Genomic DNA, 26,112 nt, shown 5'->3' with positions numbered 1-26,112 from the left:
GTTTTCTTTAAGCAAGGCACGCAGGTAACACGTGGCAGTGTGATGATGTATGTAATTCACTTATTTGTACATATAACCAGTAAAAGCATCCGTTAGTCTTGCGAGACCATGGATCTGCGCCTGGAAAGTCTTCACTCTCCAGGGCGCAGGCCTGGGCAAGGTTGTATGGAAGACCAGCAGTTGCCCATGCTGCAAGTCTCCCCTCTCCACGACACCAATGTTGTCCAAGGGAAGGGCATTAGGATCCATACAGCTTGGCACCAGTGTTGTCGCAGAGCAATGTGTGATTAAGTGCCTTGCTCAAGGACACAACACGTTCCGTCAGCTGCGGCTCGAACTCAAGACCTTCAGGTAGCTAGTCTTGGCCACGTGCCCACATATAACCAGTAATGAATTATTTAAACAAGCAGGAATGCTTAATCAAACTATATATGCAAGATTACTCAAATATGACGGAAATATTCAGTACACAATATTCAGCCTAGATGGACCAGAAGGTGCATCGTTTTGGAGATGTTGGCGCCTGAGTGTTCGACACTTGTGGGCCACCACCAGTATACCCCAGTGCGCTGGTTCTTAACACAGACAATGCCATTCATTGCAAGCTTCGAGGTACACGTGAATCGCAATCTGAAACTGTGGTGGTTAGTAACACACTGCAGAAACCTGTGCGACACACCACCGGTGGAGAGGTCAGTCACAGAACACCACAAGCAGCTGTAATGTGAGTCAGCCTCTGCCTGATGTGCTGGAATTTGTGCTACAGGTCCCTGGCCCCGAAAACCTCCGCACAATTAGGTGGACCCTCATGTAGCAATCTGCCTTTCTCTTTGTTTACTCTGGTAATGCTGTGTAAATGGCAGGATAAAAGGCCTGGATTTCATGCTGTTTTATCGAAAACAAAAACCCAGGCATTTTGTTTCCGTTACCAGGTATTTTAGGCCCCACACCACCTCAGATATGTGTGAATCTAAGCAGAGCTGATGGCCTCCTGTTAAAAATCACTCCGGTGTCTGGCTAATATTCAACTGCAGGTCATGTCAGTTCTGATGATGTCACCAGAGAGCTGACCCTGGTTTAAAATTTAATGACATCACCATCTTCCCAAGGAGGGGCTTCCAAGCCGCTGCTCCCCTCCCACCTTCTATTTATGTATTTAGAGACACATCACGGTAGCAGGCCCTTCCAGCCCAGTGGACTGGCGCTGTCCAACCACAACCATGTGACCAACTAACCTACTAACCTGTATGTCTTTGGAAGGTGAGAGGAAGTCGGAGCACCCAGCGAAAACCCCTGTGGTCACAGGGAGGACGTACAAATGCCTGACGGATAGCGGTGGGAATTGAATTCAGGTCGCCAGCACTAGAATAGTGCCTTGCTGACCTGCACGCTACCGTGTGTTAGAAATGCGGGTTATGCCCAAAGGTGAAATGGATGGAGTCGCTCAGCCCTTCAGCACAAGGGTGTCTATCAGGTGCGTCAAAAATCAAACTTACAAACATTAGTGAAAAGAAAAATGCCAATGTTTACAAAATGATATCCACAAGAAAGCATAATAGCTACATACTTATTCTTGTCCAGTGTGAACTCCTATTGATCCCTCATACTGAGGGCGATGAGCTCCATTTGGGAGGCACTAAGACATCATCATCATCACAACGTGCCGCGTTGTGTAACGTGGGCGATCATGGTCTTACCCGTAACCATGGTTGTTCTTGGCAAATTTTTCTACAGAAGTGGTTTGTCGTTGTCTTCTTCTGGGCAGTGCCTTTACAAGATGGGTGAAGCCAGCCATTGTCAATACTCGTCAGAGATTGTCTGCCTGGCGTCAGTGGTCGCATCACCAGGACTTGTGACGTGCACCGGCTGCTCGTACGACCATCCACCACCTGCTCCCGTCGCTTCATGTGATCCTGATACAGGGACGAAGCAGGTGCTACACCTTGCCCAAGGGTAATCTGCAAGCTAGCGAAGGGAAGGAGTGATTTACACTACCTTTGATAGAGACTTCTCTCCACCCCATCACTAGGACATACCATTTTTAATTACCAACAAAGTTAACTTAAGACTACAGATAAATCAGAATATGATGCACCCCACAATATAATTACAATCATATTACAAAATAAACAGAAGTAGTTACCTTAAATACAGTATACAAACAACATATTCACATTTACACATCCCCAGTACTAAAAGAAGGGAATATTCTACCGTGTATGGTGGGAGAGACACCGTAAAGCCAACCCAAGTACATCAGCCTGGTTTAGGGCCCAGCAAACGCCACAGGACTGCCGGGAAATGGCACTGTGAAACAGCAGAACACTCAACACCATCGCACACTTACAGTCAGGTACAAGTAGAGAATGAAATTAGGTCAGACCTCGATGTCCGACTCTGAACGCATGCAGCACTGCAGAGGGAAGCCCGTGGGTCAGCTGTGAGAACACGCGGGGGGGAAGGCGGTGGAGGGCATTCGCTCACCATAACGACAGCGGAGCAACAAGGCCACGTTTGTGCCAGAGTGAGTGAGCGCTTGTAAGGAGTGTGTTTACCACGGGCTCCCCAAGTTAGAGGGTAAAAGGTACAGGAGCCTCAGGACTCGCACCACCAGGTTCAGGAACAGTTATTACCCTTCAACCATCAGGTCCCACACCACCAGGTTCAGGAACAGTTATTACCCTACAACCACCAGGTCCCACACCACCAGGTTCAGGAATAGTTATTACCCTTCAACCATCAGGTCCCACACCACCAGGTTCAGGAACAGTTATCACCCCTCAACCATCCGGTCCCACACCACCAGGTTCAGGAATAGTTATTACCCCTCAACCATCAGGTCCCACACCACCAGGTTCAGGAACAGTTATTACCCTACAACCATCAGGTCTCACACCACCAGGTTCAGGAACAGTTATTACCCTTCAACCATCAGGTCTCACACCACCAGGTTCAGGAACAGTTATTACCTCTCAACCATCAGGTCCCACACCACCAGGTTCAGGAACAGTTATTACCCTACAACCATCAGGTCCCACATCACCAGGTTCAGGAACAGTTATTACCCCTCAACCATCAGGTCTCACACCACCAGATTCAGGAACAGTTATTACCCCTCAACCATCAGGTCCCACACCACCAGGTTCAGGAACAGTTATTACCCCTCGACTATCAGGCTCTTGAACAAAACGGGATAACTATACTCACTTGCCTATCCGGTGAGATGTTCCCACAACCAGTGATCTGATTTTAAGGACTCTATATCTTGTCATCTTGTGTTCTTGTTATTTTTTGCTATTTATGTATACTTTCATTTGTACAGTTTGTTGTCTTCTGCACTCTGGTTGATTTTTCATTGATCCTGTTATAGTTACTATTCTATAGATTTGCTGAGTATGCCCACAGGAAAATGAATCTCAGGGTTGTATATGGTGACATAGAGTATATATACTTTGATAATAAAATTTACTTTGAACTTTGAACCTCTTAGAATGACAGGCAATGTTAGCAGTTACTGAGGCACGATTATGTTGTCTCTCCTGGTTGGCAGAGCCAGGTTTTAACCAAGCATTGTCTACCTCGAGGCTTTTCAGCTTCTTTTCCATTTCGGGCCACGGTCAGATGGAATGCGTGCTTGAAGAGCAAGCACGTACCTGTCTTATGAAGCGAGTTAAGCATATGGCTCTGACCGATGTACTCCTTGAGGAAAGCTGCTTCTGAAGGGGTGTTGAATCATGGCAGGAAACATTCCTACACATTGATTTTTTTGTTGGTTTTAAAATTCACAGGAAACCACAGACCTCAATAACATTATGCTTCCCGAAGTCTGTAATCCAACCCAGAATGCTCTACTCTTAACCTATCAACCTCTGATGAATCCTTGTAAGTGAAACAAGAAATTGCAAAGAATGACTTGCATTCATATAGCACCACTAATCATCCCATTGGGTGGTGGGGTGGAGATGTGTCTCTATCAAAGAGGTGTAAAGTGCTCCTTCCCTCCGCTAGTCTGCAGGTCACCATTGGGCAAGGTGTAGCACCTGCTTAGCTCCCCGATCAGGCTCACGTGAAGCCATGGGATATCACGAGTCATGGTTACATGACCACTGATGCCAGGCAGACAATCTCTGAAGAGTATTGATAATGACTGAGGTTACCCACCTTGTAAAGACACTGCCCAGAAAAAGGCAATGGCAAACCACTTCTGTAGAAAAATTTGCCAAGAACACTCATGGTCATGGATAAGCCCATGATTGGCCACGTCATATGACAAGGCACAAAATGATGATGACGATGAATCATACTAACAATTGGCTGGGTACAACACGGATTCAAGATAGTTTATTGTCATTCTTCGGTATATGAGTATAACGGAGAACCAAATGACTGTTCCTTCCAATCCAATGCAGCATGAGAAAAACACAATGAGCATATTGAATGGAATAAGCTGTGACTAGCTTCGTGGCTGTGGAGTCACTTCTGTGAAATTCAATACTGAGTGTTATTTGCTTACTTTTATTGTTTGCAAAGTCTGTTATTTTTCTACTCATTGAGTGTTTGACTTTCTTTAATGGGTTCTACTGGGTTTCTTTGCTTTGTGGCTGTCTGTAAGGAGAACAATCTTAAGGTTGTATATTATAAACATACTTTGATAATAAATGTACTTTGAACTTTGAAAAAAATGCAAAACACACTATAAATATACCAGCAATCCTATAAAACACAACGTACAAGTAACTGTTATACACATAGAATGATTGTATGTACAGAAAGTGATGCTAGTGCTGGGGGGTGTTAAAGGGTGGGCTAGCGGGAGGAGGTGTTGATCAGCCTTACTGCTTGAGGCTAGTAACTGTTTTTGAGTCTGGTGGTCCTGGTATAGATGCTATGTAGCCTCTCCTTGATGGGAGTGGGACTAACAGTCCATAAGCTGGGTGGGTGAGATCCTTCATGATGTTACTGGCATTTTTTTATGGCAATGCAATAAAAATTTTATGAAAAAGTATACAAAAAGAAAACTCTTATGAAAGTAGAGACACTGTCATGCCTCCCTTGTGATGACACGTGTGCTGGTCTCAGGACAGATCCTCTGATACGTTATCACCAAGGAACTTAAAGCTATTGACCTTCCCCAAGTGGGGACTGGCTCATAGATCTCCAGCTTCTACCGCCTCAAGATTCAAGATTGTTTACAAGTATGAAGGAGAATAAAATGATTGTTACTCCGGATCTGATGCAACATTATAAACACACAATAAGCATAAAAGTACAATAAAACACAATAAATATAGAAGCAAGAGCAATACACACAAAATGCTGGAGGAACTCAGCAGGCCAGGCAGCATCTAGGAAAAGAGTACAGTCGACGTTTCGGGCCGAAACCCTTCAGCAGGACCGATTCCGATGTCTAGCATCTGCAGATTTTCTCGTTCGGAAATATAAAAGAAATCCTATACAACACAATGTACAAGTAACTGTTAGACACATAGACTGATTGTACGGTATCTACGCAATGTGGATTTAGTGCTGGCTAATACATTTACAGATGTTAGCACTGTCGTTGGAGAAATCTCACTTTTTCCTTATTTGGTAACTTATAGTAAGTTTATGTCTTTGCTGTGCACTGCTGCCACAAAACAACAAATTTCACGTCATATAAGACTGTGATAAGAAACCTGATTCTGATTCTGAATGTAGCAGCCGGCGTTTCGCGTTGCAGTGCCAGTGATCTCCTACTGGGGCTCAATTCCCACAGCTGTCTGTACCTTCTCCCTGAGACTGTGTGGGTTTCCTCTGAGTGCTCTGGTTTCCTCCCACATTCCAAAGGCATGCAGTCAGGGGCCAGTGAGTTGTGGGCAGGCTATGTTAGAATCACTTGTGGACTGCCGAGCACAATCTTCACTGATTTGGTTTGATACAAATAGAGCATTTCACTGTATGTTTCGACGTACGTGTGACAAATAAAGCCAATCTTTATTTGTATTTATTTGTTAATCTTAATGTTTCCAAACATTGGTAGAATTTGACCTTGCCATCTGCATTCATACGCTGAGCCTGAATACAACATACACACTCAGTGGCCACTTTATTAGGTACACCTGCTTGTTAATGCACATATCTAATCAGCCAATCGTGTGTCAGCAACTCGATGCATAAAAGCATGCAGGCATGGCCAAGAGGTTCAGTTCTTGTTCAGACTAAACATGAGAATGGGGAAGAAATGTGATTTAAGTGACTGTGGCTGAGGAATGATTGTTGGTGCCAGAGAGGGTGGTTTGAGTATCTCAGAAACTGCTGATCTCCTGGGATTTTCATGCACAACAGTCTCTAGAGTTTACAGAGAATGGTGCTAAAAATCAAAAAAAAAAAAAATCCAGTGAGCAGCAGCTCTGTGGGCAAAACATCTTGTTAATGAGAGAGGTCAGAGGAGACTAGTCAGACTGGTTCAAGCTGACAGGAAAGTGACAGTAACTCAAATAACCATGCTTTACAACAGTGGTGTGTAGAAGAGCATTGAACCTTGAAGTGGATGGGCTACAGCAGCAGAAAACTGCACCAGGTTCCACCCCTGAACCTAATAAGTAGGTCACTGTGTGTACAAAAAAAATCAACAGCTTCGTAAATTGATTGGCTGTTGCACAGAAAACACCCTACAAACTTCAACACTTCAATCATCAGGCTCCTGAACTAGCATGGATAACTTCACTCACGTCAACACTAAACTAATTCCATAATGCGCCTTCCTCTATCACCATCCCTGAGATCCTACTGTGTCAAAAACCTGACTCTGACATCACCCCTATACCTTCCTCCGATCTCCTTAAAGTTATTGTCCCTGGTATTAGCCATTTTCATCTTGGGAAAAAGTCTTTGGCCTGACACTCAATCTACCCCTTTATCAATTTGTACCCCTGTATCAAGTCACCTCTCACAGTGCGTGGAATGAATGGCCTAGAAGGAACGTGGCGCTATCCAAATCCTGCCAGTGTGAGAAGAGGTGGGTGGAAGATTCACAGGATCGAGTACCTCATTTACCATGGTTTGTTTCTGCTCTCTCGCTGCAGTACTGGGGGCACTTTGTAAATACTTCATTGGCTGCAACATATTTTGGGGTTTCTCGAGAGTGTTCAAAGTTCAAAGTAAATTTATTATCAAAGTACGTGTGTGTTACCATGTACCACCTTGGTCATGCAGGCATTTACAGGAAAGTAAAGAAATACAATGGTATTTATGAAAAACTATACATAAACAAAGACAACCAATGTGCAAAAGAAGACAAACTGTGCGGATACAAATTTTAAAAATAATATTGAGAACATGAGCTGCAAAGGGTCTTTGAAAGTGAGTCTGTCGGTCGTAGAATCAGTTCAGAGTTGTGGTGAGTGAAGTTATCTCCCCCGGTTCAGGAGCCTGATATCTGTTCAGTAATAACCGCTCCTGAACCTGGAGGTGTGGGACCCAAGGCTGCTGTACCTCCTGCCTGATGTTAGTTGCAAGAAGAGGGCATGGCCTGGATGTTGGACCGGGGTCCCCGCTGATGGATGCTGCTCTCCTGTCACAGTGCTCTTTGTAGAGGTGCTCAGTAGCGGTGGTCATTCCAATAGAAATAAAAGTTCAAATTAAATTTATTGTTGAAGTACGTATGCGTCACCATATACGACCCAGAGATTTGTTTTCTTGCAGTGATACACAGTAGAACAAAGAAGTACTATCCATCCATTTTGTTCCGTGTCATATGACATGAGTGATCGTGGTCTTTACCATGATTGTTCTTGGCAAAATACAAAAGTGGTTTTCCATTGCCTTCTTCTGGGCAGTATCTTTACAGGATGGGTGACCCCAGCCGTTATCAATACTCTTCAGAGATTGTCTGCTTGGCGTCAGTGGTCACATAACCAGACTTGTGATATGTACCAGTTGCTCATACGACCATCCACCACCTGCTGCCATGGCTTCACATGACTCTGATATCGGGGGGGGGGGGTGCTAAGCAGGTGCTACACCTTGCCTAAGGGGGACCTGCAGGCTAGTGGAGGGAAGCAGCACCTTATACCTCTGGTGGTGGAGACTTATCTCCACCCCGTCACCCAAAAGAAGTATGATAGAATCAGTGAAAAACTACACACAAAGACTGACAAACAACCAATGTGCAAAAAAAGGCAAACTGTGCAAGTACGATGATAATAATAAATGAAATTTTCCAACACACAAAATGCTGGAGGAACTCAGCAGGCCAGGCAGCGTCTATAGAAAAGAGTACAGTCGACGTTTCGGGCCGAGACCCTTCATCAGGTGTGTATTGCTTTGATTTCCAGCACCTGCAGGTTTTCTCTTGAATTGAATTGACTTTATTACTTACATCCTTCACATACATGAGGAGTAAAAATCTTTACGTTACATCCCCGTCTAAATGTGCAATGTGCAATTTATAGTAATTTATAATAATTATTATGTACAACAGTATAGTCAATATAACATCGAAATACAATTGTATTGAATTAATCAGTCTGATGACTTGGTGGAAGAAGCTGTCCTGGAGCCTAGTGGTCTTGTCTTTTATGCTGCGGTATCATTTCCCGGAATGTAGAAGCTTGAACAGTTTGTTGTTGGGGTGGCTCGGGTCCCCAATGAACCTTTGGGCTGTTTTTACACACCTGTCTTTGTAAATGTCCTGAATAGTGGGAAGTTCACATCCAGAGATGCGCTGGGCTGTCTGCACCACTCTCTGCAGAGTCCTGCAATTGAGGGAGGTACAGTTCCCATGCCCAGGCAGTGATGCAACTAGTCAGGATGCTCTCAGTTGTGTCCCTATAGAAAGCTCTTAGGATCTGGGGGGGCCACACCAAACTTCTTCAACCGTCTGTGGTGCCTTTTTCACCATACAGCTGGTATGTACAGACCACGTGAGATCCTCGGTGATGTGTATGCTGAGGAACTTAAAGCTGTTCATCCTGTCAACCCCAGATCCATTGATGTCAATAGGAGTTAGCCTGTCTCCATTCCTCCTGTAATCCACAACCAGCTCCTTTGTTTTTGCGACATTGAGGGAGAGGTTGTTTTCTTGACACCACTGTGTCAGAGAGATGAATTCTTCTCTGTAGGCTGACTCATTATTATTTGAGATTAGGCCAGTCAGTGTAGTATCATCAGCAAATTTAATTAACAGATTGGAGCTGTGGGTGGCGACAGAGTCATGGGTATACAGAGAGTAAGGGAGGGGGCTTAGGATACAGTCCTGAGGGGCACCTGTGCAGAGGGGCAGAGGTGAGGGAGCCCACTCTTACCAAAGGCCGAGGACTCTGGGCTTCTTGTTAAGCCTGGAGGGAACTTTAAAAGTCTTCCTTTATTATTTATTGAGATACAGCACACACTAGGCCCTTCCAACTCTTGTGAGCCATGCCTCCAACCAACTCACCTACTTAACCCTAGCCTAATTATGGGACAATGGACCAATTACCCTATCAACCAGTCTGTCTTTGGAATGGTGGGAGGAAACCAGGGCACCCGGAGAAAACCCACGTGGTCACGGGGAAAACTTGCAACATCCTTACAGATGGCACAGAAATTGAAATTGAACTCCTAGCTTTACTAGGGCCCAGACTATAGTAACATCACACTAATCACTATGCTACCGCGATGCCCGATGTTCTCATGAGCTGCTTCTCATGATCATGTCGTCAACTTCTCAATATCATTTATTACGTTTTTATTTATTATTGAAACAAGAAAGGGATTTATAAAAACTGAAGAAAATAGTCTTTCCAAAGATGACATTGAATCCAGAGTTTTGGAAGTTGCTATGGCGATGAATTGCTCCTTTCATGCCTGTGCTATTGAAACAATCATTTTTTTTTAACTCAGCAAGTTTGACCGCTGTATCCTGTTAAACAATTGTTTACAAGAGCAGGAAGGATAAATAGTGTGACAAGACAAATATAGTCCCTGCCAAGATTATTGGCCCATGCGCGCTGGGGTCCTCGATGTTCCTGACACTCGGAGCTCTCAGCTCGTCACTGCGGACCACACAACATAGCTTATTGGCTGCTTTCTGCAGAAACATCTCCCTGTCCAACTTGGCTTCCGTCGTTGGCTCTGAGATTTGCCAAGTCTCCAGTGAGAACAACAAGCAAAAAAAAAATCTCAGCACCTCTCAATATGCAGGCGCTCCACAGCAACGTTTCCTTTCTTCGGCGTATCTGGAAAATTTTATCAGAAAAGGAACTTGGCTTGTGGGAGTTGGGGCGGGGAATTGTGGGGAGATTGTGCAGATGGTACTGGGGGATAGCGGAGGTTGGTGGGGAGTGTTGGGAGGAGTGTGGTGAGGGAGAGTGAGTTTGTGAGAAGATAGGGGGTTGAGGATTGGTAGGGATTAGTGGGAGATGGTGGGGCAGTGTGGATTGATGGGTGTACTGAGGGAATGATGGGGATTGTGAATTTGGGAGGGTGGGAGAGGTAGAGCATTGAGGAATGGTGGGTGTGCATGGGGATTAGTTGTTGGATGGTGGGGAGGGTGAATTTGAGGGGATAGTGGTATGACGGGGTGTGGGGGTAATCTGTGAGAGGGTCGGGGTGGACTCGTGGGAGGGGTTTAGTGAAGGGATGTGAGGAATGAAGGAGTGAAGGGATGGTGAATTTGGGAGGATGATGGGGTAGAGGATAATTAGGGATGTTGTGAAAGGGTGGGGGTGTTGGGGAATGGTGGAGAGGGGGTTGTGACATTTACTAGAAGGATGGAAAATAACAATGGGAACTTTTTCATTCCCCGATTCAGCAGACAGGCTTGTATTTGACCATCCTATCCCAGCGACTGCACCTCCATCTGTTACCTCACTCCCTCAGTACTGCTCTGCAGTGCCGGCCTGTACTTCTGTGCTCACCCGTACCTGAAGTTGGTGACTGAGAGGTGGGCATGATGCCTGCTGAGCCACGGCTGACACCGGGGACAGGATCGGCGGTGGGAAGGAAATGCAGTTTGGCCAAGTTTCAAGAGGTAGCCAATGAGATCTTTTTTTCTTCACAATGGGCAGGGTGATATGTGGATAGGCACCATGACGGGGAGGTCATGTGATTAAACCTCCAGGAATTGTCACTCTCCAGACATCGACAGACGATGAAGTCCTGATGGTGACTTCTTTGCGTCATCAGCGATATCCTTACTGCTTTGGCAATGGGTTGCAAACCGGCACTGATGTAGACTCAGAATTATTTATCACACGTACGTATAAACATACAAATGTGCTGTTTGTATTAACAGCCAACACAATGTAAGGACATGCTGGGGGCAGCCCACAAATGTCGCATATTCCGCCCTCATTCTCACTGGTCTTCGTCCACAGCACTTGCTAACCTGACACCTGCCTAGAGATGTCCTTCGTTGCACGTTCATGCTGCTGGCCGTTGAGTATGGAGCGGAGACCTAGGTCCCTTCCTGACCTCCAACACCCCACACCCTAAACCCTAACCTGACCCCTAACACCCCAAAGCCATCCAAATAACTACGTTTGAGTTATGACTTCAATGGAGTCTGCAGTTCAATGCCATCTTGACTGGGATTGATGGTCAATTGGGCAGGACAAGATTCCAGCTGCATTAAGGATTGGGTCAGATAGGAGCAGATGCTCGAATTTGGAACAACACACAAAAATCTAGTCAGCCGGCCGGTGGTGTAGTGGCATCAGCACCGGACTTTGAGGCGAATGGTCCCGGGTTCGAATCTGGCCAGCTCCTTGTACGCTTTCCAACTGTGCTGGGTTGAGCATTGAGCGGGCAACTCGGCCTCCTAAAAGACAGACAAATGTTACGGAAGCAGCAAGGTTGCCGCCTGATGTGCTACAAGACGCAGAAAGGAACAACACACACAAAATCCTGGAGGAACTCAGCAATCAGATGGGAAATGGATAGTCAATATTTTGCGTCCAGACTCTTCATCAAGTCTTGACACAAAATGTTGACTATCTGTTTACCTCTAGAGATGCTTCCTGACCCACCGAGCTCCTCCAGCGTCTTTTGTACGTCGGGTCAGCTGGAACAGGAAGGCGTGGAGGTGCAGAACTCAAACCTCAGCACTGGAGATACAAACATCTTAGTTGAGGTGAAGTTAGAGCAACCGATGAATTATGTGAAAGAGCGTGGTTGATGAAGCATGAAATCCACAAACTCTGGGCAAGTATCCACAAGGAATTTTCATGCATTCAGCTGCTGGTAGAGAATTTGGTTTGCTGCACCTTACACGCAATACAGTCCGATCAATAGTTAACAAACCCACTCAAACAAATATTGATGTTGTGGGGAGATTGATGCAATCTATTTATACGTGGGAATACTTGGCAGTAACCTTCAGCATGCTTTTGTTGAATAAAGTAAAACATGTTTATTTCTCTTTGGTCTTTAAGACCAAAAAAAAAACCCCACAGAAACCTGAACAAGTATTACTTATTTCTTTTCCTGATTGATTCAAGTTTGGTTAAAGTCATTTCCACAACTATAAAGGAGAATGAAATAATTGTTACTCCAGATTCTGTGCAGCACAAAAACAACACAGAAGATAAAGAACAGAATAATAAAAAACACGCATATAACTACATGAGATAGCTTTATACGTGTATGTCTATAAAGTGACACTAGGCACATAAGGAGGCTGACAGGAAATGATAAAGCTGTGGTTGTGGGAAGCGTGCAGAAGTGAGTTAGTGGGTGGAGGTATTGATTAGCCTTACTACTTGGGGAAAGTAACTGTTTTTGAGTCTGGTTCTCCTGGCGTGGATGCTACGGAGCATCCTGCTGGATGGGAGTGGGACAAACAGTCCATGAGCAGGGTGGGTGGGATCCTTCATGATATTGCAGGTCTTTCTCCGGCACCTTTCTATATATACACGTCCTCGATGGTGGGTAGACTGGTGCTGGTGATGTGCTGGGCAGACCAGTTGCAGAGCTTCCCTGTCCGCTGCAGAGTGGTTTTCATACCAAGCAGTGATGCAGCTTGTTCAGATGTTCTTTACAGTGCATTTCTAGAATGACATGCGTACAGACGCGCATAAGTCCAGTTTTCTTCAGCCTCCTCAGAAAATAAAGGCGTTGGCGAGCTTTCTTGATTGTGTAGGACTGAGTTGGTGTCCATATCAACAACTCTGTACATGTCACACCTTTGAGATGGCAAAATACCCTGGTGTTTCATGGAAGTATTATCAAGCAAATGCTGATTACATCCATTTCAGGAAGTTTCGGGGAAGATGTTTCAAACTTGGACTTGTGAGTGGTGGGCAGGGTGGGGAATGATTACAATGGGTTCATTCAGATACTTGGAAACTGCCCTGCCCGTGACCACAAGAAACTACAGAAACTTGTAGCTCAGCACATCAAGGAAACCACCCTCCCCTCCATCGACCTGCTGTCTACACTTCTTGTTGCTTTGGTAAAGCAGCCAGCATAATCAAAAACCCATCCCACCCCGGACATTCTCTCTTCTCCCTTCTCCCATCAGATGTCAAAGTTTGAAAACACTTGCCACCAGGCCCAAAGACAGCTTCTAACCCCCCCCCCCCCATCGAGAGACTATTGAATGATTCCCTGGTATGATCAGATGGACTCTTGACCTCAAAGTCTACCTTGTTACGATCCTGCACTTTATTGTTCACCTGCACTCCACTTTCTCTGTAGCTTTGCACTTCATTCTGCATTCTGTTATTATTTTACCTTGATCTACCTCAATGCATAGTGTAATGATTCGAACTATATGGACAGTATGCAAGACAGACTTTTCATTTTATCTCGGTATATGTGGGCATGCATTTAAGGCGAGAGGGGATCGTTTTAAAGGAGATGTGAGGGGTAAGTTCTATGTGACAATAATAAACCAGTTCCATTCAGTTCCCTGGAGAACACGTAGAGCTTCCGCTGAACATTCCAACATCACACGACCACAGAAGGATTCTTTATTGCTGTTTCCGTAGCAATTTTGATTTACTTGTTTGGGTTGTTAGCTCTGAACCGAACTCCCGAACCTGGAGGACTGGTGGACCACTATTAGTCTGTCCTCTACCCTTTGACCTATTTGGCATGGGTGACCCTACCAAGAGCCAAAGCACGAAGCCCTGACTCCGGGCAACATAACTCTCTGGGTCATTGAGGAATGCAGGCGTCCAAACCACGACAAGGTCATGGTCCTCTTGGAGATTGCTCATCTCAACTGAGTATAAATTGACTGGGGCATAAATTGGGCAAGGAGACTGCCTGCTGTGCATTTTTATAGCATCTTCGACACTTCACAGCGATGAAGAGTTTTTGAACTGTAAAGGCTGTGGACATGTGGGAAATGTCAGGCGCCAGTATGGACACAGAGAGTTCCCAGAAACAGTACCTTGATAGTAAGCAGATGACCAACTTCAAATATGGATTGATAAAAATGTTACTGCATAGGAAGAAGTCATTTAGACCATTAGGTCTGATGAAATATCACTGATCTGAAACATTCAGTCTTCCTTCCACAGATGCTGCCTGGCTTGCTGAGTGTTTCCTGTACTTACTGTTTTTGTTACAGAATTCCAGAATATGCAGGTTTTTCTTTATTTTCATTAGTCTAATAAACCATAAGACTATAAGACAAAAGAGCAGATTTAGGCCATTCAGCCCATCAAGTCTGGACTCCCATGCCATGAACATTTTTCCTCAGAAAAGACGACCAAAACCACAGGCCCACACATGGTGTCACTGATGCTCAGCACATCTGCATCAAGACATCTGTACACAGAGCCTCTTGCATTGAAAGGAGTGATTTTCCTTCCATTTACTCTGACCAAACCTCTCATGACCTTGCACAACTTTACCAAGTTCTGAGGGACCTTGGGAAGTCAAATTAAGATGGGAGGCCACTGGAAAATTCCATCTTTTGAAAGTGCTCGACGAAGTAGTCCCCCAATCTATGTCAGGTCTCACTAACGTCCTTGAGTGAGAAATCTACCATCTTACTGAAAGGTTCTCCAACATCTCTCCAACATGAGTCAGTAGCTATGTTAACAACTCAGCGTTGCTGTACAGGATGATAGGGTAGTTAAGAAGGCAAGTGGTGTGTCGGCCTTCACTAGTTGAGGAATTCATTCATTAGTTGGGCGGGTCTAGGACCAGAGGGCATGGCCTTAAAATACAACAAAGTTGAGGAGGAGTTTCTTTAGCCAGAGGCTGGTGAATCTATGGAATTCATTGCCACAGCGGGATGCAGCAGGTAGGTTTTTTACACAGAGAATGGTGGGTGCAAGGAACATACCATGAATGGTGGTAGAGACAGATACATTAAGGACATTTAAGAGACTCTTAGATAGGCACATGGACGATAGAAAAAAGGTTTACATAGGAGGGAAGGGTTAAGATTGATCTTAGAGAAGGTTAAAGGGTTGGCACAATATTGTAAGCTGAAGAGCCTGTACTGTGCTGTACTGCTCTGTGTTTTATGTGTATAGAGACTATCTTTTAATATTTAGGTTTATCTAATTACTTGTTAATTAGTTAATTGTTCTATGTCCATTGATCCTGAGATGAATTCAAATCCCACCATGGTATCTAGGGAATCCAAATTCAAGAAAGCACATTGAAAATAGCCTGGGATAAAGAGTGGTACCAGCAATGGTGATTGGGTGTTTATTATAAAAATCCATCAATCCTTCGGGGAGGAATCTACCACTTTACCAAAGTGATCTCCAACCTCTCCAATATGAGACATTAATTTTATCTCATTTCATTAACCGTCAGTGACAGGCAATAAATACTGACGGTTCCAGTGATGTCCACTTCCCTGAATAAATATTTTTTTTAAAGTACGTTAAGCAACGTGAAATGGTTGTCCTACCTGTTCCTGAATTTGTTCTTGTGGCTGCCATTAGCTGAACCTTCACTACATTTGTGTGGTGACTCTTTAACCAGACCTCGCCTTCACGTGTGAATTGTGGACTAACTTTGCTTTGTCATGTTGCGTCAGCATTTGGCTCTGGACTTGACCTTCAGTGAAGCACTCTGGCCTTGTTAATGATGCCTTCATGTGGTCCTTCTGTTAAAGTTCAAAATACATTTATTATCAAAGTATGTACACTTATACAACCTTGAGATTTGTCCCCTTATAGGCAGCCACAAAACAAATAAACCCAGTAGAACCCATTCAAACAAAAGAAGACTGTCGAAAATCCAATGTGCAGAGAGAAAAAAAAAATTATGCAAACAATAAAAGTAAGCAAGTAGCATTCAGAACTGATGTTCACCAAAGTGAGTCCACAGCCCTGAGGTTCAGGCTACAGCCTCAGTTCAATGCAGAGACGACCCACCCAGCCGACACACTTTTTGTCCCTCTTCCCTCCGGGAGAAGGCTCAGGAGCTTGAAGACTCGTACGGACAGATTTTGGGAACAGCTTCTTTCCAACTGTGATAAGACTGCTGAACGGATCCTGACCCGGATCTGGGCCATACCCTCCAAATATCTGGACCTGCATCTCATTTTTTTTGTACTACCTTACTTTGCCTTTTCTATTTTCTATTTATGATTTATAATTTAAATTTTTAATATTTACTATCGATTTGTACTCCAGGGAGCGCAAAGCGCAGAATCAAATATTGCTATGATGACTGTATGCTCTAGTATCAATTGTTTGGCGACAATGAAGTATGAAGTATTAAGATGAGTAAACATCGCGAAGCAGCGAGCTAAATCTCGCTTCCAGCCTCGATGCCCTGATCTTTTCAATCTGGCCTGGCGCTGAAATTGTCCAAACCTCGGGTTGTTCTTTATTCTTGGAACTGGGCCCTGTCACTTCAATACGCTCTCGGGCCCAGGCCCTGCCACCTCAAATCGGCCCATACCCAAACATTCCAATTTGGCTCCATGCTTAAATCAATCAAATGTCAGGTCAAATGCAAATCTTCAAGCAAGGTAACTGAATCCAAGATGCTGGGATCGTGACCTGATCAGGAAACAATCAGGAGATGTCGGTCCCTCTTGGGATCGGAACCAAGTCTGGTGAAAGGAGGGACCACAGGTAATATCATTGAGAGCATAGAAAATAGAACATTACAGCACGGTACAGGTTCTTCGGCTCACAGTGTGTGTCGACCTATTAAGCTACTCAAAGATCAATCTATCCCTTCCATCCTACATAGCCCTCAATTTTCTATCATCATGTGCCTATCTAAGAGTCTCTTAAATGTCTCAAAGACCATTAGACCATAAGACATAGGAGCAAAATTTGGCCATCTGGTGCATCGAGTCTGCTTTGCTATTCAGTCATGGCTGATGCTTTTCTCCCCTCCTCAACCCCATTTCCCTGGCCTTCTCGCCATAACCTTTGATGGTGTGTCCAGTCAAGAACTTGTCAATCTCTGCCTTAAGTACATCCAGTGACCTGGCCTCCACAGCAGCATGAGGTAACAAATTCCACAAATTCACCCACCCTTTGGCTAAAGAATTACCTCTGCATCTTTGTTTTAAATGGACACCCCTCTATCCTGAGGCTGTGCCCTCTCGTCCTAGACTCCCTCACCATGAGAAACATCCTTTTCACATCTACTCTGTCTAGGCCTTTCAACATTCAAAAGGTTTTAATGAAATCCCTCCCCCCCCCATCCTTCTAAATTCCAGCGAGTACAGACACAGAGCCATCAAACATTCCTCGTATGATAACCCTTTCATTCCCAGAAGCATCCTTGTGAACCTCCTCTGGACCCTCTCCAATGCCAGCATATCTTTTCTTAGATGAGGAGCCCAAAACTGTTCACAATACTCAAGGTGAGGCCTCACCAGTGCCTTATAAAGCCTCAGCATCACATCCCTGCTCTTGTATTCTAGACCTCTTGAAATGAATGTTAACATTGCATTTGCTTTCCTCACCACTGACTCAACCTGCAAGTTAACCTTTAGGGTGTTCTGCCCAAGGTCTCCCAAGTCCCTTTGCATCTCAGATTTCTGGATTTTCTCCCCGTTTAGAAAATAGTCTGTATATTTATTTCTACTACCAAAGTTCAAGACCATGCATTTTCCGACCATGGTATTTCATTTGCCACTTTCTTGCCCATTCTCCTAATCTGTCTACGTCCTTCTGTAGCCTGCCTGTTTTCTCAACCCTACCTGCCACTCCACCAGTCTTCATATCATCTGAAAACTTGATGACAAAGCCATCTATTCCATCATCTAAATTATTGGTACAGCATAAAAAGAAACGGTCCCAACACCGACCCCTGCAAAACACCACTAGTCACTGGCAGCCAACCAGACAAGGATCCTTTTATTCCCACTCACTGCCTCCTACCAATCAGTCAATGTTCTAACCATGTTAGTAACTTTCCTGTAATACCATGGACTCTTAACTTGCTAAGCAGCCTCATGAGCAGCACCTTGTCAAAGGCTTTCTGAAAGTCCAAATATGCACCATTCACTTTATCCTCTGTATCTATCCTACCTGTAATCTCTGCAAAGAATTTCAGCAGGTTCATCAGGCAAGCTTTTCCCTTAAGGAAACCATGCTGACTTTATCCTTCCTGTCCTGTGTCACCAAGTACTCCAGAACCTCATCCTTAACAATTGACTCCAACATCTTCCCAACCAAACAACAGGAATTCTGCAGATGCTGGAAATTCAAGCAACATACATCAAAGTTGCTGGTGAACGCAGCAGGCCAAGCAGCATCTATAGGAAGAGGCGCAGTCGACGTTTCAGGCCGAGACCCTTTGTCAGGACTAACTGAAGGAAGAATGAGTAAGGGATTTGAAAGCTGGAGGGGGAGGGGGAGATGCTTCCCAACCACTGAGGTCTGGCTAACTGGTCTATAATTTCCTTTCTGCTGTCTTCCTCCTTTCTTAAAGAGTGGAGTGACATTTGCAACTTTCCAGTCCTCTGGCACCACGCCAGAGTCCAAGGATTTTTGAAAGATCATTGCTAATGCCTCCACAATCTCTACCACTGCCTCTTTCAGATGACACAACTTTGATCGACCTTATTTCTAGTGGTACTGAGACAGCCTACAGAGGAGAGGTTGACACCCTGACACAGTGACTCCTTCAATGTCCAAAAAGCCAAAGAGCTGATTGTGGATTACAGGAGGAACGGAGACAGTCTCGGCCCGATCCACATCAATGGGTATGCAGTTGAGGTGGTGAGTAATTTCAAGGGTCTCGATGATCTCACCTGGACTGTACACACCGGCTTTGTGGCAAAAAAAAAACACAACAGCATCTCTTCCGCCTCAGGTGACTGAAGAAGTTTGGCATGGGCCCCCAGATCCTCTAGACCCTCTACAGGGGCACCATTGAGAGCATATTGACTGGCTGCATCACCACCTGGTACAGAAACTGCACCAACCTTGATCGCTGGGCACTGCGGAGAGTGGTATAGACAGCCCAGCACACCTGTGGATGTGAACTTCCCTCTATTAAGGACACTTATAAAAGCATGCAGAAAGAAGGCCTGGAAGATCATTGGGGACACCAGTCACCGGAAACCCCAACCATAAACTGTTTGAGCTGCTTCAGTCTGGCAGCATTAAAGCCAGGACCAACAGGCTACAGAACAGCTTCTTTCTACAAGCCATTAGACTTTTAAATTCACATGTCTGTACATTGCAACGGAGTCAACACAAAGCTTTTTACTCCCTCATGTTGTGGGATGGATGTAAGATTTAAAATAAATTATAATTATAATTCTAACCCTAGGGTGCAGTTCATCTGGTCTGGGTGTCTTATGTCTTTCAACTTTTTGAGCAGCTTCTCCCTTGTAACAGTAACTGCACCCACTTCTCTTCCTTCACACACTACAACATCAGGCATACTGCTAGTGTCTTCCACAGTGAAGACTGATCTAAAATACTTACTTAGTTCATCTGCCATCTCCTTGTTCCCCATTATTATTCCTCTGGCCTCATTTTCTAGTAGTTCTATATCCTCTCTCATCTCTCTTTTATTTTTTACATACTTGAAAAATCTTTTATTATCCACTTTGATATCGTTTGCTAGCTTGATTTCATATTTCATCTTTTCTTTCTAATGATTCTTTTAGTTGCTCTCCATAGGTTTTTAAAAGCTTCCTAATCCTCTATCTTCCTATTAATTTTTGCTTTGCTGTATCCCCTCTCTTTTATTTTTACATTAGGTTTGACTTCCATTGTCAGCCACTGATGTACTATTTTGCCATTTGAGTATTTCTTCATTTTTGGAATACACATGTGCTGCACCTCTCTCATTTTTCCCAGAAACACATGTCATTGCTGCTCTGCTGACATCCCTGCCAGCAGTTCCTTCCAATTTACCTTGGCCAGCTCCTACCTCATACCACTGTAATTTCCCTTACTCCACTGAAATACTGCTGTGTCAGACTTTACTTTCTCCCTATCAAATTTCAAGATGAACTCAATCATTTTGTGATCACTGGTTTCTAAGGGTTCTTTTACCTTAAGCTCCCTGATCGCTTCTGGTTCATTACTTAACACCCAGTCCAGTATAGCTGATCCCCTAGTAGACTCAATGACAACTGTTCTAAACACCCATCTCATAGGCTCTCACTCTCGTGGGATCCATTACCAACCGATTTTCCCAATCAACCTGCATGTTAAAATCTCCCATGACTATCACAACATTGCCCTTTTGACACACCTTTTCTATTTCCTGTTGTAATCTATGGTCCACATCCCAGCTACTGTTGGGAAGCCTGTTTGTAAAATGCCATCAGGGTCTTTTTACCTTTGCAGTTTCTTAACTCAACCCACAAGGAGTCAACATCTTCCGATCCTACATCACATCTTTCTACTGATTTGACACCATTCTTAACCAGTTGAGCCACGTTACCCCCTCTGCCGACCTTCCTATCCCTCTGATACAACGTGTAACCTTGGACATTCCGCTCCCAATTACAAACATCCTTCAGCCATAATTCAGTGATGGCCACAACATCATACCTGACAATCTATAATAGTACAACAAGATCATCCACCTTATTTCTTATACTCCATGCATTGAGATATAACACCTTGAGTACTGTATTTGCTACCCTTTTTGATTTTACATCCCTAATGCACTGTTACTCACCCTGCGGGCTACAATTTCATCCTATCATCTGCCTGCCCTTCCTGACAATCTGATTACATGCTATCTTTGCTTTTTTACCATCCGTCCTATCCTGAGTCCCTTCACTCTGGTCCGCACTCCCCCGCCAAATTAGTTTAAAACCTCTCCAGTAGCTCTAACAAACCTGCCCGTGAGAATATCGGTCCCCCTCAGGTTCAGGTGCAACCCATCCCTTTTGTACAGGTCATACCTGCCCCCAGAAGAGATTCCAATGATCCAAGAACCTGAAGCCCTGCCCCCTGCACCAGCTTCTCAGCCACACATTTATCTGCCAAATCACCCTATTTCTTCCCTCACTAGCACATGGCACAGGTACCAATCCAGAAATTACTATCCTGGAGGTCCTGCTTCTCAGTTTTCTGCCTCACTCTCTAAATTCTCGCTTCAGGACCTCATTGCTTTTCATTCCTATAACATTGGTACCAACATGTACCAAGACATCTGGCTGCTCTTCCTCTCTCTCCAAAATTGCTGTGGACGTGATCCAAGATGTCCTTGACCCTGGCACCTAGGAGGCAACATACCGTCTGGGTGTCCCGTTCACATCCACAGAATCTCCTGTCTGTTCCTCTGACTACTGAGTCCCTAATCACTACTGCTCCCCTCTTCTCCCTCTTTTCCTTCTGCATCACGGACCCATGCTCAGTGCCAGTAACCTGGTCTCTGTGGCATTTCCCTCTAATGCAGGGGTTCCCAATCTTCTTTATGCTATGGACCTGTACCATCAACTTTTATATTCCAGTGTTGGGAACCCCTGCTCTAATATATCTGCCTCTGCCATTAAGCATGTCACAACTCACTAAACCTAACCCATACATATTTGGAATGTGGGAGGAAACCGGAGCACTCGGAGGAAACCCACATGGTTACGGGAAGAACGTACAAACTCCTTACAGACAGCGGCGAGCATCGAGCCCAATCTTACAGGTGGCGCTGCGCAGCGATTGCCCCAAGATTAGCTTTCATTCAGCCGAAAGTGGACATCGCTGGCACTGCAGACACTGACTGCCCACCCCCAAGTGCGTTCGTAAAGGTGGTGGTGAGGACTTTCTCGAGCTGTTCTTAGAGAGAGTGGTTTGCAGTACAGCAAACAATTTAACCGTCAGTCGGTGAGAGTGAAATGATGATGTCATTCACAGTAAGTTTGCCAAGGTGAATTAGAATACCCAACAGTTGGCACTCACGGGCACCTCGTACCACTCCTGAATGGTCAAAGTGGGACAACAGTCAAAAAGGGCCATGGTAGACGTGGGTTCAGGGACTGGGCAGCACCCCTCTGTTTCCAGGGCGTTGGTGGGAGGTAAGAGAATGTGAGGTTATGGATCCTCCAAGGATGGTCACACTGTCGTGGTGGGGAGGTTTGTGAGTTCCGGAGATCCTCAGATCCTGACCTCCTGGTAGGATCAACCATGGCGGTAAGGTCAAAGGTGAGGTTCCAGACGAAGAGCGATCCGAGACCTCAGCGGTGAAGCTGGCAGAAGACGATGATGCAGCTCAGTGAAGGCGGAGGAAGGCTGTAGCAGTGTAGGGTCCCCCCAGTCGTCTTGCTTTCCACGCCTCCGAACCCTGATGCTGATCTGACTTGGACGTGTGGCGGCTGCCCGTGCGTCAGCCTTCCTGCAGTAAATAAAGTCACAGACAGGCGTTCTCCATTAAGGGAAACCACCCGAACACCCAGAATATGAGATTATCGACCTCTGCAGCCATCTGAGGAGCCACCATTGACAACCCCTTTGGGAGAACATCATATTCAACTCGACTAATCACACCGCTACTGCTGTATTCTGCAAAGGCATTTCCTCAGTAGCTCTTATTAAGCAACAGTGGTGTCTTACTGCATTCTACTTCCTTGATGTACGTCTACTGAGTTCAAAAGAGAGCTTTCCAAAGCATAGCATTGAACAGAACTGTCACCATGCACATACATAGAGACACACATCAAAAGCACCTTGGGAGATGCTGGAGTTATGAAAAATGATTTGTAATAATCGGCCTTCTTTTTTGTACCATGACAATAGCTAGAAGCCGCAGTCATCCTAATCAGGTCGGCCTTCCGATCTGAGAGTAAATTTTTATCTTGGCACAGACCTTTACATGCCAGGAGCTCATACAGAGAATCAGGCAAGTTTCCAGAATCACATCACGCACCCCTGGAAAGGGGAGACCTGCCAAGTTTACTCAGGATGGACGTTAACCCGTTGCTGAAACCTCTGTTGTAGTTCCAGATCTATCTATTTGCCACTAATCTTCTTCCATTTCTGCTGAAAATGTTGGTCCTTGTTCAGAAACAGGTTTCACATTCTACTCTGGCTCTTTTATGTAAACAACGGCAAAGCTTGGAACTCTTTTCTGCAAATTGCAGTTATACTTGAGACAGGCTGAGGCAGTTAACCAAAACGCAGCTTATATTGAGCCAAGATGGGGATTTAAGATACATATCAGGCAAAAAAAAACTGAATGCCAGAACAGGCTTGAAGGGGGGAGTGGTCTCCTTGTGGTCCAATTTTCTAAAGTTCTATTTCTATCCTTCTGAATTTAAACATTGCTGCCACTGAGCTTTTAAACTATAATGTGCAGTCTGACATACACTCAGTAGCCACTTTATGAGATGCCTCCTGCACCTAATAAAGTAGCCACTGACTATATATTCATGGTCTTCTGCTGCTGTAGCCCAGCCACTTCAAGCTTCGACATGTTGTGTGTTCAGAGACGCTCTACTGCACACCACTGTTGTAACGTGTGGTTATTTGAGTGACTGTCGCCCTCCTGTCAGCTTGAACCAGTCTGGCCATTCACTCTCACTCACTGCATGTTGGTGAAACTTAGGTCAGGCAGCATTGATGGAGAGGAAACTGTCGATATTTCGGGGCAAGACCCTTCATCAGGACTGGAAAGGAAGAGGGCAGGGGCCAGAATTAGAAGGTGGGGAGAGGGGGAGGAGTACAAGCTGGCACGATAGGTGAGGCTGGTTGAGGGGGAAGGTGGGTGGGTGGGGGAGTGGGGATGAAGTAACAAGCTGGGGGATGATAGGTGGAAGATGTAAGGGGCAGAAGAAGAAAGAATCCAATAAAAGAGAACAGTGGGCCAAGGACGAAAGAGAAGAAGGAGGAGGGAACCAGAGGGAGGTGAGGAGACGAGAAGGGAAGTGAGGGGAACCAGAATGGGGAAAGGCAGAAGAGAGAAGGGGGTGGGGAGGGAAATGACTGGAGGTTAGAGAAATTGATATTCATGCCATCAGGTTCCAAATTCAAAGTGAATTTATGATCAAAGTACATGTATGTCACCATATACAACCCTGAGATTCATTTTCTTGCAGGCATTCACAGTAATTACAAAACAACACAATAGAATCGATGAAAAACTGCACACAGCAAACAGACAATGTGTAGAAGACAACAAACTGAGCAAGTACAAAAAAACATAATAATAGTAATAAATAAGTAATGAGCATTGAGAATGTGAGTTGGAGACTCCTAGAAAGTGAGTCCATAGGTTGTGGAATCAGTGTTGGGGTGAGAGAAGTTGAGTGAAGTTAGCCCCTCTGGTTTAAGAGCCTGATGGTTGAAGGGTAATAACTGTTCCTGAACCTGGTGGTGTGGGACCCAGAGCACCTGTATCTTCATCCTTCTTCTTGAAGAGAGTATGGCCTGGATGGTGAGGGTCCTTGGTTATGGTTGCTGCTTTCTGCCACAGCAGTCCTTGTAGATCAGCTCGATGGTGGGAAGGGCTTTAGCCGTGATGGACTCGGCTGAATCTATTGCTTTTTGTAGGTTGGAGGCTTCCCAGACAGAATATGGGGAGTTGCTCCTCCAGCCTGAGTGTGGACTCATTGCAGCAGAAGAGGAATGTTAGAATGGGAATGGGAAGTCAAACTGGAATGAGTGGTCACTGGGAGATCCATCTGTTCTGTTCTTCTGTAAGACTATCCACTTTGTTTCTAGTAATTTCTAGTGGATGCCACATTACTGTAGTAGTTAACGTGACGCTATTACAGCTCGGAGTTCAGTTCTGGCGCCGAATGTAGGCGTTTGCACGTTCTCCTCATGAACGTGTGGGTTTCCTCCAGGTCCTCTGGTTTCCCCACACAATCCAAAGTTATACATACCGGTTAGTACAGTAGGTCAACTGGTCATTTTAAATTGCCCTGTGATTAGGCTAGGGTTAATTAGGTGGGTTGCTGTGCGACACGGCTCGTTGGGTTGAAATGGCCTGCTCCGTGCTGTATCTCTAAATAAAAATAAATAAAATCTGAGCTCCAAATTTTTCAAATTAGCCTTTTATGAGAGAGAGAGAGAGAGAGAGAGAGAGAGAGAGAGAGAGAGAGAGAGAGAGAGAGAGAGAGAGAGAGAGAGACAGACAGAGAGAGAGAGACAGAGAGAGAGAGAGACAGAGAGAGAGACAGACAGACAGACAGACAGACAGACAGACACATTGCTTTTTGCTCCCTTCCTATGTCCCCCTGATTATCACCCGCTTCTAGTTCTGAAGTGTCCCCCTTTGGTTCTGGTCTCATGGCTCCTGGGATTCTCTTTGTCTCCCTTAACTGAGATTTGAAACACTGTGTAAATACACACAAATACATACTTCTGTGTGCTTTACCTTGTTTCCAGCATCCGCAGATTTTCTCTTGTTTGTGATTGAAGGAGGATGGCTTGGGAGCACTATGCATCACCATAAACTCTCCACTCCTTGTTTAGTCCAGCGGTATACAAGCTAATTGTGGGGGCACTTACTAGTAGTCGTGCGATCTCTCGAGTCAAGTATGATGTTCTGCTAACGGATTGTCTATTGGTGAGGTCCTCAGGTGGCTGTAAAGCCCGATCAGGGATGTTAGGGTGGATTCCTTTAATGGAGAACGCTTGTGTGTGACTTTGTTTAATGTAGGGAGGCTGATGCACAGTTTTTGACAAGTTGGAGTCAGAGTCCAGTGGAATGGAATGCACGGTGACGGGGGACCCTTCACTGCTGTAGTGTTCCTCCACCTTCACCACTGTTGTGATGTGCCGTCATCTTCCGTCTGCTCCA

The 26,112-nt window shown here is 45.0% G+C and overlaps 1 long non-coding RNA gene across 1 annotated transcript; it reads right to left on the bottom strand.

Annotated features, from left to right (window-relative positions):
• Window positions 1-1,846: 1,846 nt before the first annotated feature.
• On the bottom strand, window positions 1,847-23,134 carry LOC134356010 (uncharacterized). The gene is made up of 3 exons (XR_010020258.1): window positions 23,036-23,134; window positions 15,839-16,036; window positions 1,847-1,965 (listed from the first exon to the last, which is right to left on the bottom strand). It is a non-coding gene; the product is annotated as an uncharacterized LOC134356010 (long non-coding RNA).
• Between the last annotated feature and the right edge of the window lie 2,978 nt (window positions 23,135-26,112).

The sequence above is a fragment of the Mobula hypostoma genome, chromosome 13 (genome assembly GCF_963921235.1).
Source record: "Mobula hypostoma chromosome 13, sMobHyp1.1, whole genome shotgun sequence".
NCBI classification, from domain to species: domain Eukaryota; kingdom Metazoa; phylum Chordata; class Chondrichthyes; order Myliobatiformes; family Myliobatidae; genus Mobula; species Mobula hypostoma.
This window is presented reverse-complemented; position numbering and strand designations above follow the sequence as displayed.